At 41.2% G+C, this 22004-nt stretch overlaps 1 protein-coding gene and 1 long non-coding RNA gene across 2 annotated transcripts in view; one reads left to right on the top strand and one right to left on the bottom strand.

Annotated features, from left to right (window-relative positions):
• LOC112551368 overlaps positions 1-4470 on the bottom strand; it is a 271740-nt gene extending 267270 nt beyond the window's left edge. Inside the window, exon 1 of the long non-coding RNA XR_003095661.1 lies at positions 4338-4470. This is a non-coding gene — a long non-coding RNA (uncharacterized LOC112551368). The remainder of the gene's footprint in view (positions 1-4337) is intronic.
• KCNH7 (potassium voltage-gated channel subfamily H member 7) overlaps positions 1-22004 on the top strand; it is a 390758-nt gene that overhangs the window by 80029 nt on the left and 288725 nt on the right. The gene's annotated exons all lie outside the window — the stretch shown is intronic.

Raw genomic sequence — 22004 nt, forward strand, 5'->3', positions numbered from 1 at the left:
TTAAAGGGCCAGAGTTGGCCCATGCAGGGCACTCGTGAGGGGGCTGGGGGAGTGGGGTGGGGGTATTCAGGGGTTCATGCAGAGCCCCCCATACAGCATGGGGTAGCAGGGATTGCCCCCTGCCCAGCAGCACCTGCTGAGCCAGGGCTTTTTTTTCCCCCAAGTGCTGGGAGCTGGGGCGGGGCAGCCCTTGCTTGGCTGGGAGAGGGGCAGGGGATGGGCCTGGCCTGGCTGATTCGGAGATTGGGCTGCTGCCAAATCTCTGAATCAGATTTGGCCAAATTGAATCAGGACAGTAATTCAAATCATCGAATCACTGTCCCCTGAATCAGCTGAATCCCAATCTGAAGTGAATACTAGCTGCTTCACACAGGCCCAGTGCCGCAGCCCTTGCTTGGCTGGGAGAGGGGCAGGGGATGGGCCTGGCCTGGCTGATTCGGAGATTGGGCTGCTGCCAAATCTCTGAATCAGATTTGGCCAAATTGAATCAGGACAGTAATTCAAATCATCGAATCACTGTCCCCTGAATCAGCTGAATCCCAATCTGAAGTGAATACTAGCTGCTTCACACAGGCCCAGTGCCTGCTAATTTGAACCTTACATCATTTCCTTGGTCTTCAAACAGTTCTTCTTTTCCTTTCTTTGCAAGGACAATGAAGGTTAAATGTATCCTGTCTTCCAAGCACAGATGTCTCTTTTGGAGTTGATAACAAAGCCCAACCTGATACAGATCTGAGTGATGGCCAACTGCTAACTGCAAACTTCCTAACACTTTGTGCTAATCACCTGACAGCCCTCATGTTAGAATTGCTTTCCAGATATTGCAGGGATGAATTTGGAAAACAAACATCTGCAAACACCAGATGCCATTTTAAAAATGTCCTCAGGCTACACTCCATATCTCTGTCAGAATGTGACAAATCTTGTCTAAATCATCTAGTTTACCCTTTTTATTTCAGTTCATTTCAATAATGCTCTTTTCCTGACTTCATTTGGTTTATTTGATCTTTCCACTTCCTAAGATGGAAATGTAGCTATTTTTATTTTGCATTTCATCCTACAAGTCAAAGCATATATATCACTGTTATTTATGGTTTCTTTTTATTTTAATCTTTCATTTCCTTTAAATAGTTTCGTCTGTAAATGTATATGGTGGAATAATGGAAATCAGAGAGGAAAGGGGGATTTATATCAAATATTCTAATTAGTTGGGATATTTTTTTTAATCTTATATCTGCAGTATATGCCTAGTTTTACCTCTCTCTAAAGCATATAATTTGTGCTGTTAATGTAAATGAAACCTAATATGTTTAGTAAGCACAGCACTGCTTCAGTCAATGAACTAATAGTCAATTTTAAAATGCTTTATCTTGTTCTTTGGTAATCCAAAAGAATTGACTGTAAAATTCTGAACTCAGCCTCAGTTTAATACTGATCTGAAATATACCAGTATCACTTACTTCTCTGGAGTTTACTGAGGAATTTGCTGCCTTCAAAATCAGAATTTTGTTCAAAAGTAAAATCCTGACCCCAGTTAAAGCCTCACTGACTTCACAGGGCCTAGGATTTCACCCCCCGTCTCTTCCTACACTTTTCATTTACTCCCACTTCAGTCAACTGTAAAACTTCAGGAACTGGCTTACTTTTAGCAAATGTCAGTTTGACCTATTGTTTCTTTTTAAACTGTGTCCCTTGGTATATAATAAATAATATTCAGAACAAATTATTTATTGTAGCCAGAGCTTAAGTTGTAATGTTTGTCCTCTGATAAGCTTCTTTACTTCATGAGCAATAATACTGGTGTGCCAAAATTGAGGATAGACTGTTTCTGTCTTTGTAGACAGATTGAAAGTAAGTGATATCGAAGGACAGAAAGCAATGAGCTGTTGGTTCAAAGCATAAGTCCTTTTTAGGCATTTGTAACATATTCAAGCTGAAACATCTGGTCACTTACTAGATTCATATCTATGGAAAGGCCCAAAGATAAAGATGGGAGGCTGGGAGGGAGGAGGAGGCGGATTAGAAACAATAGGCATGTATTTACTGGTTTAACAGCCAATAAATTGAAAAATTATTAATGGACAAGATTTGTAAGTTTTTTAAGTCAATCCTTTGCCGGTCCAGGCTTGTTCCCTTTAATATATTTTGTAGTGATTTGTCTGAACTTGTTTTAAACGTTCTAAATAATGAGGATTCCAGTTTGCTTAGGAAAATTATTCTATGGCAAACCTAACTCAAAAGGCATGTCTACACGTTCATTAATGCACTTTTGGTAATGCACGTTAAATTTAGTACCTCCATTGTAAGGTACTAGAAAAAGGCACATTAACCTATTTTAATGCGCATTAGCAAAAGCACGCGGATTTTTTTGTGATGCTTTAATGCATGTTAAAATAGGCTAATGTACATTAAAAGAGCATGTGTAGATGTACCCAGAAACACTTAAATTATAGGCATTGTCAGAAGATCCTAGTTGAGAAACAGTGAGGAGAAAGGAAGGATAAGCAGTATAGTCTGGAAGCTGAGCATAAGATTTCCACTGGAATGAGGACTACATATAAGGCAGGGCTGTCTAACTGGTGGCCAGCAGGCTGTATGAGGCCTATGAGGAGTTCTCATGGGCCCCCAAGCACCTGCTGCCCCTATTGCTGGAGCGACTGGGGTCTTGGAGCTCCCCTTCCTTATCCTGTCTTTTGCTGCTTGCTTCTGCCCCAAGGGATGGGGGAGCATGGCAGAAAGTGGCACAACCCATACTGCTGAAGGATCCAGCAGCTGGGAATGCCCATGTAGTGAAGTGCCACAGGGTCGCTGAGGTGAGGCAGCATGCTGTGGTGTATGATGTGCAATAGGGTGCCTGCCTGCACCCACATGCATGGGCCGTGAGGCCCAAGGGACCCATGGCCCCCCAGTGCCACCCCTGTGGTGTGTAGCCTCCACTGGTGAGGCCCATGGAGAGTGTGACCCTCAGCTGCTTTGAAGTTGGACAGCTATGTTATAAAGCCTACCTAAAAATACTAGGTGTTGGGAATAAAAGCAGAAAAGAGAAAGAAGATGAAGAAAAGAAAATGTCCATAAGCAAACTTAACAGTACATAGAGAGGGCATGCACACAGAGAAATCATGGGGTAGCTGATACTGTTTCAGGAAGTCCCTGTGTCAAGGGTGTATAATTAAATAGGACACTCATGGGCATCAGGAGTAATTTAATGTTTCAAAGAAGCTTAAAAATCTATAGGCTATAAAAACCTTACTTTTTCTGTTGGGCTAAATTGAGGCTTTACATCTAGCCACAGGCAAACTGGATCAGAGAATCACAATTTCTCTCCTGATCTCCCTTTGCTCCAAGCGTTAGGAAAATTACTGCAGCCTTTATTGAAGCTCCGTTCTCAAATCCCAGTTCTTTCAGCTGGTGTGTTAAACAGAGCCTATTCCGTACCTGGATTTACAAAAAGAATATCTGACTGCTTGACAAGTGTATGAACAAGTTCTTGCCAACAAAGGAAGGTACTTTTAAAATGAAACAGAAATGTAAACACATACTAAAAGAGTTCCAGAAGCATGCAGTACTTCCTGTTGTTAATGCCATCATGAATTAGGTGAGGTATTGGTATTTAACAATATTGCTTTTGTAAGATGAAGAGACATGGTGTGACTTGTTTCTTTCTGATGGTCAGTGTGTACACGGAGGCTTTTTTCCTTACTATGCAAGGTTTTAGCCAAATTGTGAAGTATTAGTTTAAATGCACATCAGACTATGTATTACACACACACACACACACACACACACACACACACACACACACACACACACACACACACACACACTTCCTCATTGGTTATACTAAGATTCCAGTTACTTTTACTTGTATCCTAAACAAATACATGGAGTAAGTGTGCTGCATTTAAAACCGGAATAAAGAACAATGATATGCTTTTTGGGAGACAACAGAGAAAGATCCCCAGACTAAAGTTAATAAGTTGGCTGCATAATAAAATAACTTATGTCCTGGCTTGAGAACTGGAAGTTTCCCCTATCTGAATACTTCACAGTACTGCAGTAAGATACCTAAAACTACTTTTGCTCCACTGTAAAAAAAATAGGCTAAGGACAGAAATTACACAAACTGGTATAAGTGATCAGAAATCAGTTCAAACCTGTAACAGAACGGAAGTTCAGTGCACATAAACAGCTTTCAAAATGGCCCAAACCAGTTTAAGATAGACCTGAATGGATATAGAATCAGATTTAACTGATTTAGGTTAAACCAATCTATGGAACTTCTGTCCCAGATTCCCTCCCAAATCAGGTTAGGTATAGCCCCCTGGCATCCCAAGTACCTTTGCAAAAGACGTGCAGGAACACAGCTCACTGATCTAGCCCAGTGCCTAGGTGCCCCTGCCCCTGGGCTCCACTCCAACCAGTAGAACCCTGAGGCTGCCTCTCTTCCCTCCGCTCCGTGCTGGGCCTGCTTCTTCACTGTCTGGGGCTGAGGCAGAGAGCAAAAAAGACACGGTCCCTGGGGAAGCTTGTGTCTGCCACCACCCCTTCCCCCCCCACTCCCCTGTCCCATGCTTAGGCTGCTAGCTCCTCCCCACACTCCAGCCTGGCTCTGCTGCTTGTTGCAAGCCCTCCGGGGCTTCCCCCTGCATCCTGCTGGCTGCCATTGGTGCCAGGTTCTGGTGGGACATTTTGGGCCAGCTGAGGGCTTATGTTGGGCAGCAGGGCTGCACTAGCTCTGTAAAGGTCAGGATTGGGCCTTATGTTCCAGCAGAAGCCCCCGATCCACCCAGTATGCCCTGATGCAGCCCAGCAGCAGCAGCAGGACAGTGGCCAGCGCCTCCCACCTCAGGGGGCTGAGACCCGCGGGGGGCTTCTCCTCCTTCCTGAGCGTCAGTGACATGCCTTTCCAGCCATGGTGGGGTAGGGGGAAAAAAAATCACCCCTCCCCCACAGGTAAGCAGACCAGGGCATGGAGATCCCTGGATGATGCTGAGGAGGTAGATGAGTGACTGTTTCCCCCCTGTGGGGAACAGCAGGGTATTGAGAGCATGTGCCAGCCAACAGGGATGGCTTGGCTGGCCAGCAAGCTGGGAGGCATGCTTTAATGCCTCTGCCTGCTTTTCCCAACTGAAAAGTAAGTGTTTGTTATGTTTGATATCAGTTCAATCTATGCAGTTTAGAGAAACCTGTGCAGATTGAATCCATTCCACCTTGGGGTTTTTGACTGTCTGTACTCGGCCATAAAGACACCATTAATACAAACATCGGAATCTATTCTTTGGAAAACAGAGGATTACAAGAGCATTTAAAGAAGGAGATCATACATCTTCTAAAGGGGAAAAAAAGACAGCTGCTGCAGGGTTATTTATGCTGGTGTTAGAAGGAAGGATGAGGAAAGAGGAAGTTTTGAAAAGGCTTTGGATGGGCTAATGACTGGGGTGGAGCAGGAGGTCTGGGTGGCTCAAAAGAAACTGCTTCTTGGTTCAAATGGACTGTAGGGAGCAGTGATAAGAAACTACGTCTGACAGTTTATACTTTTCCCTTTAAGAAACAGCTCAGCCCGTAATGGACAGGTGTCTACAAAACAAGAATCACTCTCACTAATTAGCCTTGTCACTTATACAAGCAGAGAGCAAGTGTTGGGGAAAACTGCTAAATTTTCTCTCTCAGCTACTGAAATGATACCTTGAGGTGACAGGAACGAAATGCAAAAGCTCCCAGGAACAGAGAACTAGGCTCTTTCATTGGGTATAGCGTGTTTCTCCCTACAGGATCAAAAGGTTCTGCTAGACAGTGAAGCCATGGCCCTGCCAATTAGTTACCCACCTTTATATCCTTTGGGAATCCTCATGTTCATTAGCAGAACAAAGATGGAAAGTTTCCACCTCACACTCTCTGTACATTATTCACAAGCAAACCAAAAATGCCTGAAATAACTATCAATATTTAAACTAATACAAAAGAACTGTACCAAGAAAATAAAGGAGTACTACAATGTACTGGAAGTACTTTCCCCTGGGAGGCAAAGCTGAGAAGAAAAAGAGTGCAGGAGAGCTGGCTATACTTTAAGGAGGCCTTTTTAAGGGCCCAGGAACAAGCTATTCCCATGCAACAGAAGAATGGGAAGAGCAACATCACTTTCTTCAATGTGATGAAACTCAAAAGAGAATCATACAGAAAGTGGAAACTTGGTTATATTATTAGAAGAGTTTAAGGCTATTGCATTGCATCGGCATGCATGGATAAAATTAGGAGGGCGAGGGCATGATTTGAGATGCAACTGGCAGGGGACATAAAGGGCAATTAAAAGGGATTCTACAAGTAAGTCAAGAAGAAAAGGAAGACCAAAGAAATAATTGATCCCTAATAGAATGCAGAAAGCACTCTAGCTATGGATGATGCTAAGAAGGCTCAAGTATTTAATGCCATTTTTACTTCAGTTTTCATAAAGAGGGGCAGCTACCAAATAATGAGCACAGCTGGTAGCAAAAATAGAGAAGAAATAAAAAACCCTGGAGCAGCATCAGAACAGGTTAGGGATTACATAGAGATACCAGATGCTTTCAAACCAGTATAGCTGGAAGAGGTGCACCCTAGAGTACTGATGGAATTGACTGAGGTAATTTCAGAGCCATTCTTTGAGAACCCGTGGAAGTTGGGTGAAGTTCCAGATGACTGGTAAAAGGCAAAAATGGTGCCCATCTTTAAGAAAGAGAGGAATGAGGATATGGGGAATGACAGATAGTGAATGTGATGTTGATACCTGGAAAGATCATGGAGCAGGCCCTCAAAGTGATCAGGAACAGGCAGTATGGATTCACTAAGAGCAAATCATGTTTGACCAACTGATTTCCTTCTATGATAAGGTGACAGACCCTGGGGGTGGAAGGAGAGTAGTATGATATGCCTTGACTTTATGAAAGCTTTTTACATGGTCTTCCACTACATTCTCATTAACAAGCTAAGGAAATAGACTAGAAAAAAGTAATGCAAAGTAGATACATAATTTGTTGGATCTTCTTCTTGCGTATGACTTCAGAAAGTTGACTCCTCCAAACATTTAAGTGCAGATCTGTCAATATTACTGCAATCTTTCAGACTGCTTGCTTCCTCTGGTGGACCATATAGAGAACAGTTAGTATATGCTGGGCTGTCTGATCTCCTTTGCCACAGGGGCATGATGGTGAGTTTGTCAGATCCATTTTATATTTGATTTTATTGAAGGCTCTATAGCCCAATCACAGTCGATTCAGGTTTACACATGTCTTTTGTGGGAGTTTATGACCAGGAAGGCGTGAAGATGGTAGCTGTATGTAGTTGTGTAGTTGGATCTACTCAGTGAGTAATCATCAAATGGTTCAATGTCTAGTTGGGAGGAGGAATCAAGTAGGACTCTCCAGGGGTCTGTCCTGGGTCCAGTATAGTTTAATATCTTCATTAATGATTTACACAATGGGATCATGAGCACACTTAGCAAATTTGGGGATGACAGCAAGTCAGGTGAAATTGAAAACACTCTAGAGGTAGTCTTAGGATCCAGAATGACCTGCGTAGACTGGAAAAATTGTCCACAAATCAACCAGATAAAATTCAACAAGGATAAGCACAAAGTCTGTTACTTGGGACGAACTAATTGCATGCACTAATGCAGACTGGGGAATGACTGCCTAGGCTGTGTTACTGCACAGAGAAGGACCTGAGGATTACAGTGGACCATAAACTGAATATAAGCCAACACGGTGCTCCTGTTGCAAAAAGGCCAACAGCATACTAGGTTGTAATAATAGGAGTGTTACTTGCAAATCAATTAAAGTGATTCTTCTATCCTATTCATCACTGATGAGGCCTCACCTGGAGGACTTTTTCCAGTTTGGGGCCCCATACTTCAAGAAGGACATGGATAGATTGGAAAGAATTCAACAAAGAGCAAAAACAATGACTAGAGGCCTGGGAAAGATGACTTATAAAGAAAGGCTGAAAAAACAAGGTGCATTTAGTCTGAAGAAGAGCAGACTGAAGGATGGATTTGATAACAGTTTTTAAATACCTGAAGAGAGATTATAATGAGGCTGGAGGCTGTGGCTGTAGGTAACAGAACTCAGAGCAATGGCATCAAACTGCAGCAAAGGAAATTTAACTTGGGGATTAAGGCTATAAAAAGCTTTGCTAAAGTCAATGTATATCATTTCCACTACTCTCCTTAAAAAATTCGTGGTGGCACAGAACTGATGTCTGTTTGCAGCCTAAGAAGAACTTTCTGACTGAAGGTGGTCAAGCATTGGCACAGGCTGTCTAGAGAGGCCATGAAATCCCCATCCCTGGAAATTTTTAAGAACAGGTCAGACAGACACTTGACTGGATTGTTTAGTTAAGAATGATTCTGCCCTGAGCAGCAGGGCTAGGCTCTATGACCACATGAGGTCCCTTCCAGCCCTACTTTCCTAAATATAAAGGAATTGTGCAATGAAAATAAAGGACTACTTGCCTTATGCTTTCCGTGAGAAAAGTTGGGGGTGGGAATTTTTAAAAGTTTTTAAAACTTTTAAAAAAGTTAAAAGTAACGCATCCTTTTAAGTGTTACTGTTGAAAGTGTAACATCTCAAAATGAAAACAACACTTCTATTTTAAAAATAGCTCTCTCACTTTTTTCCTTTCTCTTCAAATAACAGGAAAATTATACAAATCAATCGTTATCTTTTTCAATGGAAAATAAGGAAGGGAGAGAAAGAGAGGATTTTTTTGTGCCAATCATTTTTCATACTGAAATTTTTTGTGCTAAATATAGTGTCAGCCAGCTATGCTACCAATGGTGAGAGCTTTAAATTGATTAAATTCAGTTAAATCTGCATGTGTGAAACCAGTCTTCTTTATCACTATTCTGTTCTTTAAATAAGGTCAGTTATTGTAAAATGAAAGAATCATAATATCTTTATGTATGCATAAGACTGAATATAGTCTGGAAGACAGAATGAGTCAAGGAATTATATTTACACATGTGGACATACCAATTTACAAACTAATCTGTGCCTATGAAATATCATAACTAAAATGTGTATCTTGTAGTTTTAAACAGAGTATTAGCATGTTTCACAAAGCTACAAAAGTATGTAAAAAAGTATTTGATAGAGCAACCAAAGTAAGTAAAAGATTGGTATCTCTAGCAGTTATTTGTATATGATGCTGCTGTTAACTTGTCATGTTTATATTACATTTTATTTTTCAAAAAATGCTAACGGTATGTTACAAAGGGCAAAACAAGCATTTCATTATATTTGGCATGGAAGCCTACACATTTTGAAGAAAGGATCCAAAAAAAATCATCATAGAGGGCAACCTGTAAAGGTCAAAGGGGCTTAGAATAAAGTTTCATCAACTGTAGTTTCAATTTCAGCTAGACTTGATAGTGAGAGATGCATGGAAATATTAATTGATTTGTTAGCATTTATTCAAACATTGATTTGTCCTGTTTTGCAGCAATTAAGGAAAATATAAAAAATAGTTTATTCTTTGATTTCCATTTTTGTGTTGGTATCCAAAGCTTTTCTTTTCTTTTTTTTTTTTTTTTTTGCTGAAACTGTTCATAAGCACAGTGCAGCTACTAAAGACTCGATCCTCCAATGCATTTAAGGACATACTCAATTCATTTGCTTAAATCTTGCATAGGAGAACATCACTTGTAACTGAAGCAAAAAAAACATTGAAGTTTTTTTGTTTTACTTAAAGTTGAGTGGAATGTTTTATTCCTATCCCAAATGAGGACAACATTTGGAATTGTTCATGACATTTCAAAATAAATCAGTTCAGAAAAGTTAAAACATTTTGTTCCAATATTTTCAATCAAAATTAAACACTTATAGTTCAGAAACAGAAATTATTTACTTGAGTTCATTGAATGCCTAAAAAGGTCTGTTTCGAGTTAGACCTACATTAAACTACCTTTTCTCCATTTTGGTACATTGACTCTTAAGAGTTTGCATTTAGAAGCCTCATTCCCCCCATTCTTTTCTCTTGGTTAGGCCCCCTGGTTAGGTTGCATCTCCTTTGTGATCTCTCCCATGATGCACCAAACAGAACTTGTTCGGGGGAAAGTTCATGTTGTATTAAGGGAGATGTGGTCCTTCACGGTGCAGACAGATATAACACTTGAACCACACTAAAAACATTGCAGACTGGAAACTGGTTCACAATTGTCCTGGTTCAGAGGTGTCTCCACATACACTGCCAAGGGTTCATAGTAGAACAGTTATCTTCTGGGCCTTGTAGAGCTATCAAACTGCAATCAGAGGGTGACAGTGAATACCCAGCTGAACATGCCTCCCAGAGGCAAGTGCCCCAGTTTCCCCAGAGCAACAGAAAAAGATCCCAGATGTGTAGATGCCAAGAATGAGGAAAAAGACACAGAAGACAGTTCCTCTTAATTGCAATTTTTTATCTTCCTTTTCACCAAAATTGAGTTTAGTAAAGAGCAACTGAGTTCAATAAAGACCATCCCTACACTTTAGCAAAATTTGTGTTGCAGTACTCTGCCCCGTGTGTGCGTGCATTCGTGCTCATGCATGTGTTGACTGCCTTGACCCCAGTTTCTGGATTCCTGGGAACTTGGTGCTCTGGGGCTACCAGAGCTTTCTTGGCTTTCCCCTAAGCTACTCATCAATTTACTTCAATTCCTAGCAAGGTACCAGGGTTCACTGCATCACAAGCTAATTTGGGTAAAGGAAAGACTAGATGGCTGGGGGATTGTACCTGGATCATTGCTTCTCCCTACCCAGGAGGTTGGGTACTCTAGGGATCTGCCTAGTGTCTCTGGCTCAGGCTAGGGAAAAAAGACTTTCTCTAGGGGTGGCCAGATGGAGGAGGCTGCTGAGTGCTCTGTGGAGGGCTACCCCAGGTCTCCAAGTCAGCTGCCAGGAATGAAATGAAAATTGATCTGTGTCTTAGGGAAAAATGCTATTTAAAAGCTGTAGAAACCTTGAGCAGTCCTTCAGGAATGCAGAAGCAAGTGCCACATCTCTACCCACCTAGCCACTCTGCTTAACCCAAATTAGCCTGGGCTGCCCTGAAGTTTGGTCAGTTGCCACCAATGGAATTAAACAGACAAGTGGCTTGGAGAAAGTGCTATTTAAAAGCTATGGAGACATTGAGCAGTCCCCCAAAACACCCAGTAGCCTAGGAACCCATAAGCAGGGGTATCGCCTCTAATTATCTGATCATCACCCTTCCTTTCCCTCCAGCCCAAATCAGCCTTGGACAATATAAACTGTGTCAAAGCAGGTAATATAGATTGGAGCAGTAGAGTTGTGGCTGTGTACCAGAGAAGCCAGTTGCCTTGCAGGGGTTTGGGAATGGTGGAGGTGGGAGGGTGGCGGGCTGAGAAGTGACACAGTGTAAGATGCCTAGAAGACTAACCAGACATGTGACAGAAAGTGTAATGTTTGCATATAATACTCACATTTAAAACAATCTGCATGGTATGTCAGTCTGCACCCTTAGAGACACTTGCTTGTAAATTTGAGAGCTTGAGAACTTCAACAGGGAAATGCATTTTCATTATATTGAACTAATTGAAACTAAATAGTTTGATACATTAAGAATGAATTGGAGTTGCTTTGCTGAAGTTGCTAGACCAGAGATAAGTCTAAAGTGACTGTTTATATATATCAAGATAATATAATTATCTTGTGAAAGGATGTAAATCATTACTTGGAACATGAGAGACCACTTGTGCAAACTGTCTCTCCAGTCATGATGCCTTTGGTTTGTACATGTGTTACCTGCCATCTATATGGAATTCTACTGACTACTAATTTTATCAAGCTAATTTTAATTTTATCAAACCAATTTCTACACCATAACTAGAGCTAGCTAAAATGTCATGAATTCATGTTTTTCCTCAGTTTTGTTTTTGTGGTGATTCATGGCTTTTTACTCACTGTGTCAGCTTTTAAATTATAGAATGCCACACATCTATAGCAATTTTTTCAATAGTAAATTAAGAAATATGGTAACAGAAGATGACATTCTCATCCTATTTTTTTCCAGTTAGAGTTTGTCAAAAAGATATGGGGATATTTACAAAAAGATTTGATTTTTTTTTTTAGAATGTCAAAATATTATCAAATTTTAAAATCTGACCAGTTGTAAAGCTGATAAAAAGAATAAAATATAAGATTTTGGAGTGACACTCATTTAACAGTCAGAACAAAAGGTAACACTTATACAGATCTACAACTAACTGCATTGTGGGGAGAGCTTGTAGCAGATTACTGCATTCCTAGTTCCTACATATACATTTTCACAAGACATCATAGTTAACTCAGTCCACGTGTTATAAAGTAGGGGGACCATATGTCCTAGTTTGACTGGGACAGTCCCAGATTTTGTAGGCCATCCTGGCATCCTGCCCAGTTGGTGAAAATGGAAACAGAAGTCCAGATTGGCACACCCCACCCACCCTGTCCGGCCCAACTTCTTCTGAGCAGCACCTGGAAGTGGGGGGCAGGCTGGGCTAGGCACTGCTCCTCTTGCATGGGGTAAGGGGAGAGCACTGCTGTGATCATGGGATGCTCATGTGTGTGTGTGCAGGTGTGCATATGGTGCATGTGGGAAAACTTGTATTTTGGCACCCACTGCCAGTCTCCTGAGCAGGTGGAGAGCGGGATGGGCTGGACACTGCTCCTCCTGCTTGGGATGGGGATCTGCTGGAGGGGGCTGCAGTATCCTAGTTTTCCTTAAAAATAAGATGGTCACCCTACTTATAAGCAATCATTGTAGATTAACTGGGGTAAATACAGCCCTAGTCCTATAGGTGCCAAGTACGTGGGGGCCTGAGGACCCTGGCCTCCCTGACCACCTGTCCCTGACTGGGTGGGACAGTCCCAAATGGGAACATCATGTCCCAGTCCCAGGCTGTATGACTCCAGGACAGCATTTGCCCCAGATTTCCAATATCATGCTGGGATCTGGGTTTTCTGTTCACTGTGGAAAAACATGGGAAACAGAGGGTTTCCCCTGGCAGGCTGGCAGAAATGCTTGTGCACACATGCACATGGCCAGGTATACAGCCCCAGGCACTGGTGGAAAGCAGCTCCCCCATCTGTCTGCAGGGAAGGTGTGTGTGTGTGAGGGGGGAATTTAGGCCCCCCATGGTGAGGGAGGGAATGGGTCAGAGACCGGGCTTGGTGGTGCTGCCCAGTCAAGGCAGTGCCTTGGGCCCAGGGCTGGGGCAGGGAATGGGGAAGAACCGAGGGTGGCTTGTCCAGGGAGCAGGGAGGGGAAGAGGGGGGTGGCTCCCTGCCACAGCATTCACTGTTGGAGAGGGGAGCATGGGGGGGCACCTGCCCCCTAGATTTGTGTGCAGGGTGAATGTGGGCTACTCACTGTGGGCTTGGGGCTTCTCACCCTGCTGCCCTTGCCCCAGGAGCCCTGTTTCTGCCATGTCACCATGGCAAGGTGTTGTCTACCCACCCAGCAGCAGTGGGAGTGGTGGTGCAGGCTCTGTTGGGCTCTGCTCTGGCAGTGCCACTGGGGTAGGTGGAAGGGAATTGTCTTAGGCCCCACCCTAGCAAAAATTAAAAAGTTGGCAACTATGCTTAGTTCATCAGCTCTGATTTAAATTGAGGTACTGTATTTCTGAGCCTGACTATACATTATAGTCCCATCCACACTAGAAAAATATTTGATTGTATAGCTGTACCCTCCAATGCAGATGCAGCTGCTGTCAGCGAAAAAGAGATTGACAGAAGGCCTGGAGGTTCAAGGCTTGGTAACAATGAAGATCTAATTGCTTCTTCATCTCTCAGATGAAGAGACATGGGTATGAAGGGCCTACTGCACTGCTCAGCAGCAGATGTTAGTGGGCTGAGTTATTGCTTTACCTAGGCTTTTTCTGCTTTATCTTACAGTTATGCAAAAATCTTTTGTTCCTTTTGATATAACCTGTCCATGCAGATGATTAAGGACAAAGAACTAAGCAACCCCAAATAGTTGAAAGGAAAGCAGATCTGGGCAGCATGGGAGAGGGCATAAACTCAGCTGCAACCAAGTATACATAGCTCCTGTACCACTGACTTCACTCTGCCCTTACACTGGAAGTCAACAGAAAAAAGGGCCAAGCACATTTTGCTGTAGCAATGCTCTGCTTTCCATTAGTACCTAATGAACCTATGGTGGAACATACAGCTGTACAGCCTCAGCCCTGTCCTCAGCTCTCATTCACTCCTAGATTGAGCTTCTGAGCCAAAATATTTGAGGGAAAAATTCACCTGGTCAAAGATTTGTTTTATTGCTAAGCTAGGTAGTATGCCTCACCAGCTTACCTTTGCCTCCTAGTCTCTAAAGGACATTATGATCCTTTATAAAAGATCAAAATTGTGGATGAGAGATTAGCATCCCTGTACCTTAGATGTATGTTTTTGGACTAGCAAACTGCTTTTAATGGGATTACTCTACAGAAGTACAAGATCTGTCCAAAAACATTTGAAAAATGCAGGTTAATTGAAAATATTCATAATATTGGGATTATGCAAAATATGTTCTAAAGAGAGCACACAATTAAAAAAATAATCTGATAAATTTAGAATGCTAAAGCATCTGATTGGTTTGTATTTTTTTTTCCTTTAGAAAGCCAACAAGAGGAACTAAAGCCAAGTATAATAACAGTAATAACCTTGCTGAAATTAAATTGCATGATTCCAAACTTAAAAATCAGAATTGATTCAGAATGAAGTTAGAAGACTGAAATTTGTAGGGCAGCCAACATCATTTATAAATACTAAGGTCCCAGCAGTGGGAGATGAAATAATGAAAGCTCTTAGAGTACAAATTGCAAAAGGAATGGAAGAAAACACAATTGTCAGGAAAGGTTTAATGATGATATGATGATTAACATATTGAGAAATTGGGAATAGCAGCCTAGTGAGGAAGCACTGTGAGTCTAGAGATATCTTAATTACCTGTCATAAAATATTAGAACAACAAAGAAAACACCCACCAAAATATTACAAAAAGAGCTATGTTTTGTACCTATACAGCTGTTCTCTCCATTGGATCATTCTTCTAACCTAATCTAAAAAGGTACATTGACAGCGTGTTTAGGCTCCAACATATATTGTCCTTGAAAGAAGTAATTATAAATAGTATTCAGTATTTCTTTGTCTCTTCTTACCACTGTTTATATATTTTCTATATAGAGCCAAACTATAAAATTCAGTATTTAATAATCCCAGATTAGACAACGTTCTTGTTTGTATTTTGGATTTGTAGCATAGGTGTTTTATGACAGACTGTTTGAGGTGTTTATCTAACCTGATAGTGTATCCATTTATACAGGTCACGTGGTGTTATGCTATAAAATGCCTTCCACTGCACTTTTGTAAAGGGAACCGAAGTCCTGCAGCATGGTGCTACCATAGGTCATTACCAAAGGTGGTATTGGTTGTTTTTATCAGGATGGAGAAATAATTACATATTACTACACTGTAATGACATATGCTACAACTCACATAGGGCCAAAAAGACTCTTTATCTGATACACCAAGATTTAAAAATGTCAAATATATATACAGCATTTGTCTATTACTCATGCTGAATTATAAGCATGTATACTTAAGAGGTAAATGAACCCAAAGAGTACTGGTTAACTTTGTAACTAGAAAGAAGAATTTGTCAGACTAGTTGTGGTAACAATGCATGCAACATCAGGTGCATTGTAGGTTAATGGCTCTTGGGGAAACTTCTTAAAAGTTTGGCCCTTAAAACATATTTCACAACAGCAATTCAGATATCAGTTGCACTATAAGAAGAAGACTGGTGATAAATGTCACAGAAATTTAAGACAAACACTGCTAGACACACAAGTATATACTCAGAGTTCTTCAAGGATGTTACATGGGATTTAAGGAAAGTGTTTTGATAAACAGGTGGTCAGTGCCACCAGAACTATTCTGCAGATGGCTCATTAGCTGCATGTGTGTGTGATTACATGGCACACAGGTGTTTGATTACCTGTTTGTTAGCTAGGAAATCATCTTGCAGCTACGTATTTATAGGGTGAGAATAATCAAGCAGTAGTGCTTGATTACTGAAAGCTCATTCATTGTTATTACGTTATCTCAGTGCTTGAATAAGTATCATTGCTTTTATTTTTCTCCCCACCCCTCTGACTCATTTTCTGAGGTTACTACTGTTACAACTATAGGAGAATTTTCTTTGGCTGGAAGTAATTATACAGTCAGTAAAATAGAGTGGTACTTCAGTGTACTGAACCTGCTACACGGTCTGAGTATGTTATATGTACAATCCCCACTCCGTCAGTGGATGGAGGACAACAAAGGCATCCTTTAGTAACTATTTGGCGATACTCAGGAGCAACACTTATTTTTTTCCTTGGGCTGACAACGAGCACTGACACCTTGTTATTCTTTAGTAATTGGTTGCACAGTCCTCCTGAGATAACATATATAAACAGCAACTCACTTCATGCATCATCATGACTCCTGAAATACAACTTGATTGACATTCCAGAGTAAAGTGGACCTGCAAGAATAGGACCCCATCGTGTTTATATTTTGTGGTTTTCCCATTTTTGACATGCTATCTTTCTACCTTGATTGAACTAGACAAGTATGAGCCTACAATCCTGAGAGAGAAAACTTCTAGAGCTAAGAAAAGTGCATGAGAAATTGTGATGTCTGTTTTTCATTATTAGGCTGCGGACATTGTACCGCAGTATAAGCCAGGTCCAGTGATTCTCTAGGCAATCTGGAAAACAATTATGTTATGGTTTGTTGGGCAGAAGGATGCTGTAGAAGTGCAGTATTTCTCTTCCTGACTGGACATAACACAGCAGAGGATGAAGGTTGCTAGCAAGCACACCAGCCCTGCACTTTCATGACTTGGCCTTCAGGCAGCTCATATAGTTTCAGTCCTTTCTGAATAAGTGTCATGAATTCCAAGCTGTCATATCTAAGCCTAGTCCCAAATACTACATTTGCTTTCTCCTATAGATTTTTCTTCAGTTCCATTCTTCTTTCAAAGTAGCAAGACATGCACCTTTCCCCAGAGCCTCTCCCCCCTCTCAACAGAACTCTCAAATAAACAGACACCAAATAAACAGTTTCTAGCCACTTTGGGCTGAATTTCCTAATTCCTTATAGATGCCCTATTTCTTTTCCAAGACACAGATTCACAAGCTTATTTCTTATGTTCCAGTTACAGGAACTCATTCCACCCCTACAGCAAACCACACCTATTATTTCACAATGAGTAGACCCTCCTACTAAACTTTCTATTCTTTAAAGTGAAACCTGATTCTTTCTAGGTAGACTTCATAAATGAAATACTTAAGAGATTTCTAGGTGCACTCATGAGATTGAGTTAGGTTGCCAGGCTCCCTTTACACATCTTCTGCTGATGTGACGTGTCACAGAAGACTATATTTGGAAGTCATCAGTCCGTTTTCTGAGCAAAGGAGAGAGAGAGAGAGAAAAAAATATGGGAAGGATCTCAAGTGGCAAATGGAAGCAATACAAATGATCAATTTCTTCTCCTGTCACAACTCTTGATCTGTATATTCAGCACATGTATATGATTAACATTCTTTTTTACTAGAATAGGCAGTAGTAATCAAGGTAATTGCTGTGTTTTCAGATGAAATTCATGAAACCTTTAGGGTTTACATATGGTATTACAGATGAGGCTATGGAGCAATTAAGCCAGAACAGTTTGGGGTAAAATTGTATGCATCTAGGGGGAACTGTGCATCTCAAGCAAGCAGACAACCAGCTACATGGATCTGCATCTCCGTTGAGACTGCTTGTGCTAGGACTGCAAGCTAAATAAGGCTTTGTAATATTGTTAAAACCCTGCAGCAAAATTAAATATGAGGTTGGTGTCAAGAGAATACACCTTATGCATTGCAGTCACCATTGTAAGACCATTACCAGTGTGCTGGTGACTAAAGTAAAATGAATACAATGAACTACTTAAGTGTACGGTTTGTAGTGTCATTTTGGTTTTTTTACTGATGAGCTCAATAAACAGCTTTCTGTCATGACCTATCACACATAGGAAATCAATTTTAAAGTATTGAGTCCAAGAACAAACAACATCTAAATGTATATTTAGATTGCTGGGACTGTTTCCATTCTAGTCTCTACCTTTCACAGTTTCTCTCTCTGTGTTAAAAACATACCTGGCATGTTCAGGAAGAGATTATGATGCAGTGATATCCTGCTAAAGGTTACCTTGTGGCTGAGCTGCTGAGTTGGAAGAGTTTTCTTTGCCAGAATATGTTTATGTGACCAACATTTCCCCTGCAGCTGATGGTAATGCATTGATGAACTGCCATATTGGCTACAAATGATTCAGGGTTCAATAAGGACTGCAGGATTAGAGTCTTTAGTGGGGAAATATGTGTTAGTTCATGGCATTTACACTTTGTAATAGAAAATCAATAAGGCCATATAAACTAGGACTAGGAGTAGAGTCACACTGAGCAGCCCCATACCCAATAGGGGGTATATTACCTTTATTAGGAAAATTTGAAAGCTAAGGGACAGCAGTAGCAAATTCTGATCCTTAACATTTGTAGCCTAGAGTATGGAAGTGCTCACCAAGCTATTGTACAGATGGCATAGCACATTTAAAAGAAACTTGTTCTTGTTATCGTTGTTGTTATTATTCATTGCACTTTTGTATATTTGTGTAATTTTGAGGATATAACTCAGAGAAAAAAATAAAATTAATGAGGTTTTATAGCAAAGAAATAACAGTGAACCTTGAAATTCAGAAAGTCTGTAAAAATGTAGCTGTACATTTAATATAATCCCATTCCTATAAAATTAATATTATTTAACCCTTGAGGTGGGATTGTACCTAAAGGCCAAATAGGTCAGGACCTCATTGACCCACATACTCAGGAAACATATGATAAATGGCAATTGATCATGGTCCCAAGGTACTTACTATATGAAAGATGAGACATAATAGAGACATAAGACCAGCGAGCAGCTTTGTCTTGATGATGGGGACAACAGGATAGTAATGGCTAGGTACAGATATTCAGGGAGGTTAGGGGGAGGTTAGATAATGTTGAAAATGGCTACATAATCTAACTTTTTTTGCCCAGGTACAAACTAAATTTGATAGCTTTAACCTTAGTTAGGTGGATCTGTGTGTGAACTGTACAGAAATTAAGAAAGAATACATAAATCTAAAAATATCTGACCCAATCTAATTTAAGTATACTTTGGAGGTAGTCTAATTTAGATCAGGTCCAGCAAAACCAATCTAACTGAACTTCCATACAGTTCCCAATGCAGCCCTGAGGCAAGGAAAGCACAACCATTTGCCCCAGCCCCAGGGCTGCACTTTTCCTACCCCCTGCCCTGACAGACAACCCCACTGTGGACCAGCTAGCTCCCCTACCCCAAGTCCACCAAACCTCCCATTACAGAAGCCTCTCCTTGGGCTGGTTTTACCAGCATTTACCAGAGCCAGGAGCTGATGGCAGTAAGTCAGGGTGTGGAGAGGGGAAGCCAGGATCAGGGGCTGGTTGTTCATATGGGGGTGTGGAGGCTAAAAATAGTCCCTGAATGGGGAAGGGGGGGAGAGCACCCCCCCCCATCCTGCCAACTTCCTTTGAGCAACCAACCCTCCCTCAACCTGCCTACCAATCCCCCCAATTTACTCCCATCAGGCTCCCAGGAGTGGTGAACACTGGTGAAATTGGCTTTGGAAGCAGTTTATAGGATATGGGGAAATTTGGCAGTATGGTGGGGCACTGAGGTGGTTTGTGGGGGGAAAATAACAGGATTGGAGAGCCTGTCTGACCCCAGAACCCCGCCCCCCACTTCCCCAACCCACCTGAAGAGTCGTCTAGCCTTCCTGATCCCACCAACCCCCCTGCAGACCTTTCTTATCCACCCCGCTATCCTCTCAAGCCATCCCAGGGACCCTGCTTTCTCCTCTGATCCCTCCAACTTCTCCACTGCAGACCCTGTCAGCCCCCCAGCTCCTCTTTGTAGGTGTCACTTGCCTCCACAATGTCCTCAAGCCCCACCCTATCCCAATTTACCTTGGATTGGGCGGTCATTTTTAACTCACTCTAACCTTCCCCTAACTTCCCCAAATGTCTATACATACCCAGCACGTACACTTCTGGGGAGTTAGAAGCAGTTACCACAGCTCTTCAACTAACTGCCTAACCAGGCAGGTTTTTTGTAGCAATTAAGATAAAGTGGTATTTAGAACAGTGACTTGAAAAAAGAATGAGATAGTAGAAACTCTCCTTCCTTCAAAACCCTTGCCCATTCCAAGAATCAAGAAAGTTTGATTCAAGTCTGGATTATTTCTAATCTCCAAAAACTACAAGTCAACAAAATTCTCAGCTGTCTTGATTATACAGCTCAAGAAAATAAGGGGGCAAAACAACCTACAATCAATCCTTATAGCTCCTACATTTTGTGCTGGTCCCTGGCCTTGGTAAAAATTAAGTGTATTCAGGAAAGCTGTACATTATGCTGGTTGGCAATGGTGACAACAATTTTTCCAATCACACGCCTGCCCTGGGAGCTTTGATGGGGACAGTGGAACAGTTCACAGATGTTTTTTAGCAGGAAAATTTCATTAGGATCCAAGGGAAATGTTGCTTTTTAGTGCCCTTTGGCCAGTACAGAACAGATAAGAAACAAGGAAAGTTCCAACCCAAGAAATAGATTTCAGTGCCCTGAGCTTCCTCTGGCTTCTTCTCACTACTGAGGAATCAAACACAATAGATTTGGAGTTGCAGCTCACATATAGATTGAGAACCTTAAAAAAATCTAACATTTGAATTTTTGTCTGTGAATCACTCAATCTCTTCCACAGGAAATCAGCAAAGGACAGTATTTTTTTTTTTAATTCTTCTCCTGACATTTCCTAAATGAGCTTTTGAGCTTGGGGAGGATTTCCTGTTTTTAGCCAGATTGAGACAAGGTGCCAAGTTAGGGTGGTAGCACCAGAGGCATTATTCACTGCGTATGTTTGGGATTTTTAATTTCCATGGTCTGTGCTGATTGTTCTGGTTTGGATCTGAACCATTTTTTCTCTCCTTAAATATTTTAATGACAAAGGCTGATCAAAACTCTTTAAAATTGATGGCAATCTTCCCTTTTGACCTCAATGGACTTTAGAACAGGCTTTGCGAAAGTAAGAAGAAAGGTAGGACAGGAATAATAAACTACTAAAATGGGATGCCTGGAACCTGTAAGGTTGTATTGAAAATAAAGAGAGCAGACAGTTTCATAAGCTTTCTGGAAGCCTTTGAAATTTGCCAAGGGGCAAGTTTATAGCTATTTGTGATTAGTTTGTGCTTCATCTTTTATGTAAGTGGGAGACTTTATAAACCTTGAGCCAGTTTTTGATTTCAAGGGTCACTATAGAAAGATATAATTATGACTCTAAATAACAGGCTCTTATAAGTATAATTTGGCTGGTTATAAACTTACATAAGGTAGATCCATTAAAAGGCACCAGTGCAACAATTCATGTTGACCTAACAACGTAAGCTACTTCGTAGAATCATAGAAAATTTGGGTTGGAAGGGACCTCAGGAGGTCAGCTAGTCTAACCTCATGCTCAGTATAGGTTTATGTTTCCAACATAGTTTGGATCACTGATTGTATAGCATATTGGTTCTGAGAGGGTTCTTGTGAGGGCTGAAACCAGCTGACATATTAGAAGTTCATGAGTTGTCATATTGGAAAGTAATAAAACACACAAAATAATCACGTTTGGGTTTTTTTAACCTGTTCACTGGTCTATGGATGTTTGGCTTAGATGTTTATCAAAAGCATATTAGAACTGCAAAAGCTCTTAAAAGTCTGGAACATGGACTGGACTCTCATGAGATCAGGCTATCATGAGCAAATTCTAAACACTTTTGATCATACCCAGAAAAATACCATGAAAACAGTATTCCCTATACAACCATTTTGGTGCTTTCACTCTTCTATCTGGATTACAGC

Source organism: Alligator sinensis, unplaced genomic scaffold (genome assembly GCF_000455745.1).
Source record: "Alligator sinensis unplaced genomic scaffold, ASM45574v1 scaffold738_2, whole genome shotgun sequence".
Taxonomy (NCBI): Eukaryota; Metazoa; Chordata; order Crocodylia; family Alligatoridae; genus Alligator; species Alligator sinensis.